Here is an 11,843-nt window from a genome sequence, read left to right as displayed (position 1 = left end):
ACATCAGGGAATACTCTAAACAAACCAAACTCTTTCCTATAAAAATACTGGAATCCATTATCATAGTAAACAGCCACCAGTTCTGCGGCGTGCACACGTCCTCACACAGGGCACTTACACTCGCTGTTACTAATTTGATATTAGGTCTGTTAGCGTTGGTGGTAATTGGCTTATTCCATGCAGCGGTGTTTTATCTGCAGCACGTTCAAAACATGAAAACAGTTCTTGTAGGTGGGTGAGAGGTGGGAGTTGCTTTACAACAGTGAAGTCTTGGCTTTAGAACTGTTTTTTTTTTTTTTTTTTGGTGCCTGATGGGCCTGTGAGGTAGACATTCGCTGAATACCAATAAGGACAGTAGTTTCCATAGGGATGACTTAATCGGTCTGCCAAGCTGCAAGCTCACAAATCAACTCTGAATCTCTGTGCAATTTCATTTTAATGAGCTCAACTGGAAATAAAAGCCCAAAAATATTATTGCCAGAACAATTAGGATTATTTGGGTCATAATGGGACATTATACAGGTGCTATAATTGTGTAGGGAGTTTGGACATTGCCAATAATATTGACAATGAGCAACATATATTGCAAATTGTAAGTGCTGCTTAAAATATATATAATTAATGTAAACATTCTAAATGTACAGTTTTTTATGTGATTTTAAATTGGGATTATTTGTAGATAATAAATGGTCACCAAATACTGTAAAAAATATTAAAAAATAAAAAAATCGCAGTGAATTTTTTCACTGTTTGCGATTAATTAGTTATTTTTTTTATCAAATATTTTTTTGTTGTTCATGGGTTTTGAAATTTGTAAAACGGGTGATTTAATTTGTCTTTCAGGGGAATGTACTGTGAAAATTAGTATAAATAGGTTCAGACAAATGTGATAAATTCCACTTAGCCTTTCGTGTGTCAAACTCGGGTGAGCACAACTAACGTTTGTAGCAATTAAGACCGTATTCAGACTGGGAAAGTCTGTTGGTCTGGACCAGAATCAATCGCACAAGGGGCCAAAATCCAAAACACATTTGACAGGGTAACAGTAGTTCCCTTTATGGTTTTTTTTGTCTGCTTATGTATTTGATCCAGTGATGAACAGGTGAGGAAGCATCGTGCCTTCCTGAAAACAGCCACAGTCATGGCTGACAGTCAGAGTGGACGGCATGAAAATAAAAACCTTGAAATAATGAGTGAATGTTTTTACTATATTTGCTAACATAAACAATAGTGAAGTGACAAATGTGCTATTTTAATTGATCCACATGGCTCATTGTCAACAGTAACTACAGCAGATGTGAAAATTGAGATAAAGCAATTTAGTCAAATAATGACTTTTGCAGAAGCTCTCTTCTACCTGCAGAAATCCCGATTCCATAGCAACTCCTCTTTTTATAACCTGCACAGTCAAAACTATCAGTCTTGCCTTTTCCTCAGGCAGTCTGCAAAGGAGGCTGTGGAAATCTGCTTCATGAATGCTTCAGCTGGCTTTGAGGCTGATGCTCGCTGCCAAAATTCACATCGCATCAGGTGATGGAGGCAAAGCGGCGTTCTTAAGCTCTGTCCTCTTTACTGAAGGTAGAGAAGTATGAGCCGATATGAATCCGGTTCCAAAGCCTACCGCCATCTGAACAAATACACCTGTGGCGCTACAGAGAATGTCAAAATAACAAAACAAACTGGAAACGAGTATTATATAAATATGTTTGAAATATGGGAACTTTATTTTGAAAGTTCCCTAATAATTTTTTTAATATTTATATAAACAGTTGTGAAATTTCTTGAACTCAAAAGTATTTTTCTCCTATTTTGGTTTACTTCTAAGCTGTAAGAGAACATCAGTTGATTTATGGCCTAAAGAAAATGCTTAAAGTTGTACCTCAAAGGCACAAAATAAAAAAAAAAGCTCTAAAAACATGCTTTTACTTCGAAGCATTTATACTAAAATAACAAAAACACCATACCGGCAATCAATGAATATCGATTGATGGAATTGAACAAAAGGCAACAGCAACAAACAAATGATGACGAAGTTAATCAAGTTAAACCAAACTGTAATAATGAAATTCAGAAGTCAAATTAATCCAAAAAACTAAGATCAAAATCTTGAACCATACAAAAAATATTTGTTTTACTTTGAAAGATTTTTAAATGAATATAAAATTCATATACATACAGTATATATTTAAGGTTTATGCATAAAGTAAATATTAACTTTGTCTTACAGTCTGACTTATTTTCCTCCTTTGGCTTTTTTCTGACGCACCTGAATCTAGTTTGCAGTTAAAGCAGCTGTAAATCCTTCATTAATTACTCTGTTCCAGAACAGAACACTGCTGTGTCCTTTTGTCTGATCCTTATTTACTCACTATTCCTGGTATTTTTCTTGCTGTGGAAACCAAGTTTTTTTTTTTTTTCAAATGTTCTTTGGTATTTATTTCTATAGTTAAATACAATAATTAGTGTTTCCTTAGTTTGGTCCCTAATAAACCACCAAACCTAACGAAATAACATCTGTCTTTTTATGAGCCTGTAAAACAGAACAACAAAAAATAATATGTATGTATATACTGTATATTACGGAAGAGAATTAGGGCCACTGAAAAAAAAAAGCCCATGAAAAATTCTGACTTTAAAGTCAGAAAGTCAGAATTCTGAGATTAAAGTGAGAATTCTGAGAAAAAAGTCAGAATTCTGAGATTAAAGTCAGAATTTTTCATGGGCTTTTTTTTTTTTTCCAGTGGCCCTAATCCTCTTCCGTAGTATATGTATTTATATTTTTTTTTTCAAAAAAAGCAGCATCACATTAAAAGCACAAAATGGAAGGGGGGAATTCTGTATAGAAGAGACAGATGAACCAGCCCATGGTGGACAAACTAAAGTCATATGCAGCCTGTTAAATGATTTAATCTGGCCCGCCAAACTGGAATAAATGACTGATTACCTTTATTAATGTTATATTTTCCTTGTAGTTTGGGTGTCTGCCCATAGATGGCGCACTACAAATAAAGCAACCTTTGTTCAGGGGCTGAAAATTATTTTTTTTAAAAATTGATATTTTAAAACTGAACATTTTGGAGGTTTTATTTCAAAACTGTGGATTCTCATTTTAAAGCCAATTGAACGGATGGGTTGATGTCCTTTTGGAAAAAAAACACAAACTTTTAGAGAATGATCGGAAAAATGTCTGTCCCACTCGGAGAATACACATGACTTCGGAAAAACAACACATTTTCCAACAGCAAATGACTGCAGAGTAACGTTCTGCATCTATACAAAGGTCATTTTATGGGAGATACCAGAGAATAAGACATTAAAAAGGGTTATCAACTTAATTTATTCCAGTTTGGCGGGTCAGATTAATTAGCTTGATGGGCCGTAGTTTGCTCACTCTGATGTAGAGTTTGAAGATATGTTGTTTTACCAAAATTCATGTGTGATTTTCAAGTAGAACAATAATTTTTCCGTTTATTCCAACACCACATGAATGCAACATTTCCCTGAGTTCTTTACTGACGAACATCAACCCATTGGCGAAATTGGCTCCAAAATGAGAAGCAAAACCACAGTTTTGAAATAAAAACTCCAAAATGGTAAATGGCGTATACTTGTATAGTGCTTGCTATCCTCCTTTGACGGCCCAAAGCGCTTCACAGACCCATTCACACATTTGGTGCCGAACACTGGCGCCAACCTTCCACCAATTTTTATGTTTATGTTTATTTTTAATCTTACTGATTTTTTAAATATTCACATTTTTAAATAAATTTATATTTAAAAATATTGAGATGTGAATGCAGCTATATACAGTTAATTTTAAGTTTTAAATCAAAACAGAACAAAGCTAAAAGTTTTATTTCTGGGTTGAATCCATTCTGTTCTTTCATTTTAAAGAAGTCTTCAATTTTTTTCATTTTTCTTTTTCAGATAAATATTTTTGTGAAACTGTTCAGACTCTCTTATAGGAATGTCTTCTAATCCTGCACAGAGTTTACAAAAATAAATAATTATTGTAAAATGTGGATAAACAAAATATAAATGTACATGCATGCATTTTAGTTGCTGAGTAACTCAAATAAATCATGTTCCAGGTGATCAAATAATGCGTATATGCTCTTGGGAAATCAATAATTTCATGTTCACATTAATTAGTTGAGGAAACAGATTCTGAGCTCATTTTGGCTCATAAACTTTTACCATTTGGGCTTAGAAGAAAAAAAAGCGTCCCAACATTTTTGCTTTTCTACAGTTTGTCAGCGGCTCTGACTGCAGAAGAAGTGGACTCATTTTGTGGCGTCTGAGACAGTCGCATCTGGATCTGTGCGACTCGTTTGTAAATCATGCTGCCAAAAATCGAACTTAAACTGAAGCAAACACAAAAGGATCAGACGTCTGTTTCAGTTCTGTCAATCAACACATTTAGGGAAAAACTCATTTTCACTGAGCAAACTGCTAAATAAAAACAGTAAAACACAATTTACTGACAAATCGAGATGTTCTAGTTTTGTTTCATCGAATTTCATTTAACTTTCTATCTGCCCATGTTGGGATCTGAGTGACTTTCATCATACAAATGATTAATTTAAATAATAAAATAATTCTTTTTTGGTAGACACTTGACTTTAAAAACAGATTTTTCTGAGCACGTTTCCCAAAATGTGCAACAAGGTTTCCTACTTTTATGGTGTAACTTTACTTAAAGTTCAGGTGCAATACTATGAATGCAATAGTACTGTAGTTCACATTAGGCTGTTTTTACACATTCCAATTATTTTCATATCTGTTAAAACACAACTCACAACCAGCTGGATAATCCACCTGTACTATAGTTCCCTGTAAATTCTATTGAATGTTTGTACAAAGAGTCCCAAAAAGAGACGTTAGAGTTTTTACAGAGTTTTTCAAACATGGAGCACATTTGTAAGTTGTGTCTGTGAATAAATGATCTGCCACTAAATGGAGTCAGTAGAGGATGGACGACCCACAGAACGACGGAACGAGGAAGGAATGTTATTGAAGGTTGAACCCAAAAGTCGGCAGACAGACGGTAAGCAAAAATACAGTCAAGGACAGGTTCAAACTTCGGGCAGGAAAGAAGTCAAAATCTGGAGGAAAAAAAAACAAAAACAAAAAAAACAACAACACATGATCCACACATGAAGAGTCTATGTCTAATAATTAACAATCCTAATATAGTCATATCATATTTCATATTGTTTCTTTCAGCTTGAGCCAAGGATTCATATATTAAACTTTCAAAATATTGCATACAAGGGAACACCTGTTTTGAGTTTTGAACGCTGTTCATAATCTACAACTTCTAATTGATACATTTTTTTACAAGTTGCGTCCCAATGATGGTCATGGAGTTAGGAGGCAAAAGATTGATATCTTTAGGAGAAGTTTAAACTCGTAGTTGGTACTAAAGGTCATTTTTAAGTCAAGATCACATTCTCACTCCCGACTCGTCACATATTGACGAATGGTTAAAGGACCAAATATGTGACAAGTGGGGAGTGAGAATGTGTTGCTTCCTGAGGTCCAAAAAACTTTGATTGATGGTTGTAGACTAAAGATGATGACTCGTGTGTTCAGTTCCCATATTTTGGAAAAAAATCACCAAATTTCACACTTTGCCACAAGATGGCCATCAAGCAGTAGGTGGTGTGGTTATCGATTGATTGATTGATCAATTATAACCACTATAATTTCCAAATTTCCTTTGAGACGTGGTTTCGTCAGTGGATTTTAAAATATTTTCTCAAGCCTCACGTATAAGTTTTGGTCACATTCATTTTTTTATGTTTTTTTTTACCGCTGTGATGTCATATTTTTTTGGGGGGGGGGTTGGTTGTGTAAATGTTTGTGAGTTTTTGAGCAAACTTTTGATCAAAGGTGCAGTAAGAAAGTCAAAGATGATACAGTATAGGGCTTACGATGACACTCTATTAATGTAGATTGTTTTTTTTTCTTTTCCTTTGACGACTTTTTGTACTTTTTTGAGTTCCATCATTGCGAAAACAACATGGTCCTTACAGCCCATGACTGCTGCAGGCCATAATAATAATAATCTAAAAGCTTTGAAACATTTAAAAAGAGTAAAGTGCTACAAAGCCAATTCACTCCTCACATATGGACCTATGGTTCTGGCACCTCCATCATTTTTTGAGGTTTTGGATGTTCTTAACTCATCGTTGTTTGATGTGCTGGCTGTTCCCATTAAATCAGGAGTCTCAAACCTCCAGGGCGCGAACCGGTACTGGTTTGAGGGCCGCTTGGTACTGGGTTACAGACTGGTGCGTGAACCGGTACCCTAACCCAACCTGGTGTCAGTTCCGTTTCCACGTCTGGCACAGTGTCCTGAGGGTTAGGGACGCCTGATTTAACTCAATTCAATTTTACTTATATAGCTTAATATCACAAAAACAATTACCTCATTGGGCTTCATGCCAATTTAATGGGGCCAGCAAGTTGGAGACATCCAAAAAGTCCAAAAGTGGCACGTAGGGGGCCCGTAACATACATTTGAGAATGTGTGGTCAAAGCATTTCTGGTCAATTTCTAAGCCACAGACTGATTTTTTTATGAAGATTTCCTGGAAAATTGATAGAAATTTAAAGTAAAAGCTTCGGTGCAACTGTTGTGAGATTGACATTGTGGGAAAAATTGAGCTATAAGGATGTCACAGTTGGGTTGTAAAAAACTATTCTCATTATCTTCTTTATTGGCGTGTTTCGTTTGATGACTTAGGATTCATTTTCAATTCGATTAAAACAACACTGCAGTGTTTTGCCCCATTGGTAAATATGTTTTTAGATTGTTGCAGAGGTATATGAGCACAGCTGTGTCTATAGGGCATAAAGCTAATTTGAAAGAAAACATGTGGTTGTCGGTCGTGTGTAAGACAGCTCACGCAGAGCCATGCGGCGTCATCTGAGTCAATGAAACCCCCTACACAAAGACTTTATTAAAGCCTCGACAGGTGACGGCGATGCAGGAGAGACTGCCTGCTTTGACTTTGACACAGACGTGTAATACACATACACGCAAGGCGAACAATTCTCTTCTCCCTGAATCTCTTCACACTCATTGATTGCTGTCATCCTGTAATAACCTCTCAGTCCCACCAGTTCCCTTCGCTGACTGCCATTGTCTCTCTTTCTTCCCTCCTATTCTCTGCTGAATTTTCTTTCTTTTCTTTTATCACTCGCATCTCTCCAAGCCACTGTCGCCTATTCTTCAATCATTTGCCATGCTTTGCTCTTCTATCATCTTCCTCCCTCATGCACCCCCCCCTTTGTTCCTTTCAATTCTCGTCTCCTTGACTCTACCTTTAAACCTTCAAACTTCCTCCTCCTCTGTTTTTCTTTCCTGTGGCCTTTTCTACTATTCTCCCCCTCTGCCTCCCCTTTTTCATGTTGCTGTAAAGGTCAGGTTAGCTCCATGAATAAGCCGTAGATTTATGATGCTGTCATCTCCCAGGAATCACTATGACCAGGACCAAACAAAAACAACACAGCGATAGATCGCCGGGGCCCCGTTCGACGAGCGCAAGGGTTATTAATGAGGTTATGGGCCAGTGCACCAGAGGTTGAGGAAGTGGTTTGAGCCGGGGGCAGCACGCGCACGCACATAGAAAGGGTGTAAGTTCCTCTAAGTGCTCGACAAAACTGAAAAAGACTTTTTTTTTTTTTTAAAAAGGGATAAAATGTTCTAATAAAACGAGATAATTACTGCAATACTGGCAAAGTGATGCCAATTTAACACAACACCTCAAAGGATTCTGGGAAGGGCCGCTTTCTCTCTATGAGTCGGACATCACAGAATCACATATATTGATCGTTTCCAATAAAGTCTGGTAGCTACAAAAGAAGAGGCTATTTATAAATGAGCTAACAATTTAAGAAGAAAAAGTTTGGACATGATGGAGCTTTTTATTTTTTTTATTTTAGCCAGAATTACAAAAAAAAATTTGTTTTTCTTTGTGCTTTTTTTCCCACTAAAAGCTTTTCAACCTAAAATATGGTTGTTGTCGCTTCTGTACAGTTTTTACTCAAATGTAAAAGATCCTGTATCTTAAAAATATTTGTGCTTGACATATAAAAATGAATGAATGGATGTAGTTTTATTTAAATAGTACTTTAATGCTGTCAGCATGAGAAAGTGCTTTACCATAAAGAGAGAGCTAAAAGAAATTAAATTAAAGGGTAACTAAACAGTAAATAAACTATTTTTTTGGCTTTTTACCTGTATAAATTGGGCTTTAAATGTGCTCACTGTTGGTACTTGCCAAATTTTTGACAATTTAAAATAAACTTGTTTAATTCCTGAAATTATAATCTTTATGATGTCCCTTATAGAGGGTGAAACGAGGTCGTAAAATTGAATTTAATGATTAATCAATTAATCATTTCAGAAGTTTCACTTCATATGCTCCAATATAAAAGCCCCGCCCATCTTTGATTCTGTAACAGTCACAGTGACTCCTCCTCTCCAGCCCCGCCCCTCTGACGATTAGTATAGTATTCAGAAAAGGGTTAATTGTCTTACAAAGAGGTAATGCAGTGTTTTTTTTGGCACAGAAAAACTCCTTCATACTTTTAGCAATTACTATAATCTTAGTATCAAAACATGTATCTGGTTCAGGAGATTACTACTTGGTACTGTCTTGGTATTCTTATATTTCATACATTTTAAAGTTTTTCTTAATTTAAACGATTTTTCAGCTCCATAGAAATGCATTGAAACCTTTGCAATATTGGTACATAAGCGTTCAGCTCATATATATTTCACGGTTTTTACTTTTTTTTTCCCCCTCATGATTTATGCCATTTTTATGCCCCAATTAAATGAATGAGAACTTCCTCAGATGCTTCAAAAACCTTGAGCAGTTTAAAAACTTCTGAACTCTTGGATACTTTTAACATATTTTTGCAATATGCTAGCTTTTTTGCACAAATTGGAGTTTAGCTAATATTTCTGCAGCATGCTAACTTTTTTTTGGCTAATTTGTCTTCTACTGAGGCAGCTAATTTGGAGTTAAGCTAATATTTTATACTAGCTTTTTTCGCTAATTTGGCATCTACTGAGGCTGTATTTGTAGTTTAGCTAATATTTCAGCAGCATGTTGGCTATTTTGTCTAATTGGGCATATGGGGGTTTTTAGGCTAATTTGAACTTCAGCTAATTTTTGAGGGGGGTAATAAATATATATATATTTGGGCTGAGAGTGGAGTGAGCCTCCAACTGTCCTGTTGTGTTACCCGTTAAAGACGCACTTCAACTATATATTTTTTTCGTTTAGTCTTTTAATTATGACCATGCAGTTTTTCTAGCATCCGGTTTTCTGATCCAATGCAATTTAAAGTAATAAATATTCAAAAACCCAGTTTTAATTGTAAACTAGTTTAAATAGGTCCTCTATTATGAGAAAAATGAATGGAGATGTTAAAGACAGAAAAAAGAGGATTTTTATTGAAGCGGATCTTTAACAAGATGGATTTATATAAGATGCTATGGCAACCAAAACTTTTCAGCTAAATCTGGCAAATGATTCCGCACAAAAACGCTCGTTTAGCCCCTGGTATTCACACTGGATAATTAGGAAAGGGCTTCTTCCTCTTCTTTTGGTACTGCTTCTTTTTCTAACACATGTCCGCCACCTACAGTTGGAAGAGGCTTAGTGTCGAAGCATTGCGAATCTCATGAATCTCGCTTCAGGTCTTTTCTTTCACATTTCAGTTTCGATAAATGAAAGACTTGGTATCATATAATTCTTTCCGGCACAAACCCCAAATATGAATTTCTCCTCCACGGTTAATTTTCAAACGGTTGGCATTTCTGTGAACTAAAAGGAACACCATCTATATGTCACGACCAAGTCCGAATCCCTGATTGGTTTGGTCTAACTGGTTTAACTTTTAAGGTACTTTTAAGCCTGAAAATAGAGAAAATAAGAGGCATATTAATTAAATTTTTAATCATAAACAAAAAGTTTATTGGTAAAAACACGTGTAGAAACAGACATTAAAAGAGAGAGAGAGAGAAAAAGAAAGGTTCAAGTTACCATCATGCACACAAACACTAGAGAAATATACATTATTTCTCTTTTGTGCTCTTCAATCAACCTCTGCAAACCACTTTTTTAACATCAGACGCAGACTGACTGAAGTCCCAGGGGAACGGTTAAATGTTCTGCTTGTAAATGCACATATGGATGAGGATTGTTTTTTTTTCTTGTTTGCATAAAACATTATTTCAGAACAGGTGGGTAAGCATTAAATCTGATCCCTTTAAAACACGCCATATATTTGACGTGACCTGAAAACATTTTTCTGTCATATAAATAATGATTAAAAAGATGTCTTTTTTTCACAGAAGCCCTACGATTATCTGCTTTTTCCAGGTATTAAAGGATGCTCAGACGCTCTCAGACAGATAACAGCAAACCCGTCTAGCCAGCCTTTTTACTCCCCTCTTGCTTAAAAATTCCCTTGCCCTGCATGTGGACCTGCTGCTACCCTCAAGCCTCCCTCTGTGAATATTTTCACTCCCCCAAGTGTTGGGTCACAGCGGGGTCAACCTCCAGTCAAACAGTCTGGAGTAAAATTTCACGAGAGCCTTGATGCATATTTCATTATTCTGTGGCCTCCATCTATCACGCTGTATCCTTCTGGCTGCCTGTCTCACTACCTCCCCCTCCAGTGACAATTTGTGTGTTTTTTTTGTTTTTTTGTGCGTTTTAAGATAAGTGAGGGATGTGCAGAGGAAGACTCTTAACGTCACCGGGATAAAAAAGGGAAGACGGTGGTGGCTTCCTCCGCACGTGAAGCTGCTGCATTTTTTAGGAAGGGAGGCTCTACAGAGGAGTGTCAACTAAAAGGTTAACGCCAAATTAAAGCCAAACGGCTTCAGAAAAACAGCTGCAATCAACATATTCATGGAGAGGCGCAACACAGGGAGCGTGATTGCAATCAAGAATTCATCAGCCTTTATAGATTCATGGTTGCTCGACTCTTAAAATTACACACAAGGGTAGCAACTATTTTTAAGGACAAGACAGACAGAATGTCGCTTTGTGATTTTGTGAGTAAACTGTTTTCTGTGGAGCTTTTTTAAAGCTACATTTCTATTGTTATACCAATTCCTTGATTATTATAGCTTCTGCAACAATAAAAAAAAAAATCACAGTATCCAAAAAAAATTGATATGGTAGCGCACTTCAAAATCTAATTACACATTACAAGTATAAAGTGGATTTTGAACATTAAATGACTCTCACTGGAGAAGATGAGTTGCCCGAATAATTCCAAGTGGGCAACAGATTTTCTGGTCTCAATTCACACTCCTGCCCTCCCAACAGGCGCACAAAGGAAAAGACAGAGCAGCCCAAAGCTCAAATAACAAACAAATGAGGGAAGGCAAAGAGATTTCATTTGTTTTGAACACTTAATCTAAATTGCACTCCAGGAAAAAAAAAAAAAACACATTTCCGAGCTCTGCCAGACTCTTATACCCAAGACTAAGCAAGATTGAAGAGAATTAAAAAATCCTGAAACCACAAAAGCCCATCAGAAGTTGCAGGGATACAGTGAGAACTTGCAAGTGCACACTCAACATAAACACACACACATTGTTTGAGTAATCACAGCAACAGAGCAGCATAAAGCTGTTATAAGTCAGGTCAAAACAGCAGAGTGGCAGAAACAACACGAGGAAATAAATGACACGGTTTAGAAATGGTCCTGCCACGTTTAAGGAGGTCGAACAGCCACTTGATTAAAAACCCCAGAACAGAGTTAGTGTTAGATTATGTGATGGTTCATAACAAAGACAAGTATCAT

Source organism: Oryzias melastigma, linkage group LG22 (genome assembly GCF_002922805.2).
Source record: "Oryzias melastigma strain HK-1 linkage group LG22, ASM292280v2, whole genome shotgun sequence".
Lineage (NCBI taxonomy): Eukaryota > Metazoa > Chordata > Actinopteri > Beloniformes > Adrianichthyidae > Oryzias > Oryzias melastigma.
This window is presented reverse-complemented; position numbering follows the sequence as displayed.